Source organism: Etheostoma spectabile, chromosome 2, assembly GCF_008692095.1.
Source record: "Etheostoma spectabile isolate EspeVRDwgs_2016 chromosome 2, UIUC_Espe_1.0, whole genome shotgun sequence".
NCBI classification, from domain to species: Eukaryota; Metazoa; Chordata; class Actinopteri; order Perciformes; family Percidae; genus Etheostoma; species Etheostoma spectabile.
In genome coordinates this window covers 23,710,229-23,713,163 of record NC_045734.1, presented here as the reverse complement: position 1 = coordinate 23,713,163, position 2,935 = coordinate 23,710,229, and positions in this window count along the sequence as shown.

Genomic DNA, 2,935 nt, shown 5'->3' with positions numbered 1-2,935 from the left:
TTGGTCATGGAGAGAACAGCTCTTGAATAGATGGAGAAGAGAATCTGAAAAGTAAGAAAATAGCCAGTTCAAAAGAAAAAGCAGACAATAGTAGACAAGTGAGACGGCAATGGAAAATAAGCCTTTAGATTTGATTTTGTTTTTATCCTCTGTGATTTTAATGTTAATTTTTCATATAAAAAAATTGAACACAAAAAAAAAATCTTTTGAAAACAATTTATGTGAAAAGAAAAACATAAAATGCAAATGTTCTCTCCCATTAAAATATGGACATAAAAGAGGAGAAGAGAAGAAAATCGATTGTTCTGAAAAGAAAAAGAAGCCAGACTGGAGGGGAGGAGTATTTTACAGTACAGAGGAGATGAAAGTTAAAAAAAAAAAGGAAAGCGAGAAGCTGGAGAACCAACGAATGCTCAAATTCATTTGTTCATTGCCTCTGTCTACCTGGTTGCACACACCTTCTCTCCGCTCCACCAGCCAGTGTTCAGAGCTATAAATCTTGGAGTGGCATTTTGGCCGGCAAGTCCCACGTCAACACGGCCGGCGAAATGTCAGTGCGGAAGGCAGACAAGCCTGACTTAAAAAGAGGGAGAGTAGAGGCAGTAATGTCACCACACTTTAACACACCCGCCATCAGTCTTTATGACATTTAAGAGATCTATCCCTCGATCCCTCTGACCACAGCACATAATGGAAGAGTTTGGAGAGGAAGCTGCGAGGACCTGATGAGTCAGGGGGTTTAATGGGTTGATCTGATATCTGATCACAAACAAAAGGCTATTGCCCTCACGTCATGTGTAATCTTTCTTGTTATACCGGTCAGCAGCTTTCCAAGCCTCACAACTTAACAGCTACACATTAAAAATGAGAGAAAGAGTGCACTCTGGAAGTACATGACGTATTTTTACTGTTATTTTTTTTACAACCATTTTCTTTTTTTACAACCCTCTCCTTAATCCAGGCAGGTCATTTAAGAACACATTCCTCACATAACACGTGTGGTTTTGTCTTTTAATTCTCAGCCCAGCTTTAACTTTTCAATAAAACAGCAATGAGGACAGTCTGACCACCCAGGCCACAACATGTGTGACAAATAATAATCAATTATTCTCAGACAAAAATGATACATTTGGAGAAAAGCTAATGTCAATATTGTCCCAGTTATTGCTGTATTCTCAAGACATGCAATTCTATTTTTGTTATAAATGTTTATTAGTAGTGGTCACTGTTTTGAATATGCAGCCAGTCAGAAAAAAAATGGGTTACACTTTACTTGAAGGTATCTACATGAGAGTGACATGACACTGTCATAAACAATATAAACAAGTCGTAAATGTTCATGACACAACACTTCTTTTAATAAGTGTCATTCGGTTTTGTCATGACAAATTGGTTAGGGTTCGGGTTCATGTGTCATGACTGTGTCACAACACTCTTGTGTAGATACCTTCAAGTAAAGTGTTGTAAACTGTTGGTACTTAAGCTAGCTGCAGGAGTCCTCGCGTTCCCGACTGAGTCCGACTGTTTAGACTCTGTGTAGTCTATTCTACGCTCTACGTCCAGGAGTGCTCCGCTGCTGCTGGAAATTCTACCAGATCACGCTCTTTTTGCCTGTATGTCCGTGACCTTCCTCTTTCTTTATGTTGGCATTTTAAACTGGATTTATTACGACTATGGTTACCTGCTCCTCAGATCTTTGCAGGGTAAATCCAGACAGCTAGCTAGACCATCTGTCCAATCTGAGTTTTCTGTTGCACGACTAAAACAACTTTTGAACGTACACGTGTTCCATCAAAACAAGTTTCTTTTCGAGGCTATTTTGCGGAGGCCTGGTGGCTCCTTGCGGCGCTTAGCAAGATTGTGATTGTGATTGGTTGAAAGAAATACCAATACACCAGAGCACGATTTACTCCCATCCCGGAATGCTTTGTGGAATAGCCAGACCTTCCTTTAGGGTGCTGTGGAGGAAGGTCCGGCAAAGTAAGTCTAAACATTTAGGCTAGTCACTGTTACATTCATATGCTGTATGCCAGTATTACTGTGTCTGTTCCTATGTAGAGTGAGCTATACACGTTAAAATGTATTTCATAAGCAAAACGTAATGCTGTCGTAGTATTTAGATAATTTAAAGAAAGTTAGAAAAAGAAGTTATTCATGATTACTGTGGTCCTATAATGTTGCGTTATGTGAGAAATATTTGGGTTTCGTTTGCTTTGTTAAAAATCTGACTCAATTCAGAGACAAGCAAAGTGAGATGCGTGTGTTTAATCAATCTCTTTCCCTTACTATTCTCTTGTTTAAGGGCCACAACCCATGCATGGCCTTTCGTCAAAACCAAAACAACTGTGGCCCAAAAAGGACAGTTAAGGCTGCTTGGAAATCACAAGCATCCAGAGCTAAATAATTGATCACAAATTAAAAATGAAATCAGTTGAAATTCTATCATCATCGTTTTTTCTTTAACCTCCCTCGCTGCCGCTGCATGGGGCTTGTATTGATTTCCAAATAAATAATTGAGAAACTCAGCTTAACTGCGCTTTTGAAATCTCCCTGGCCTCCTCTTTGATTCACTTTGCCTCCCTCCCTCTCGTATTTCTCCCCTCGTGATCTACGTCTTTCCCTTATCGTTCCATCTCCTCCCTTCTCACCTACGTCTCTTGTACCCTTTTCTCTCTCCTCTTCTGACCTTCCCCTCCTTTCCCATCTCTCTTTTCTCTCCTCTCTTCTTGTGCACTGCTGATGCGGATCCTGTTCTGTGACGGGTTGTTCAGGAGGGAATGGGTTGTTCGCATGGCTGGCCAGCCGGCCTCTGAGTATCATCCGTCAGCAAGACACGCTGTTGTTTTAGAGTTCTGCTGGGAGCTGTCTCCTTGTCTCTGTCTCTTTCACACAAACACACACACACACACACACACACACACACACACACACACAC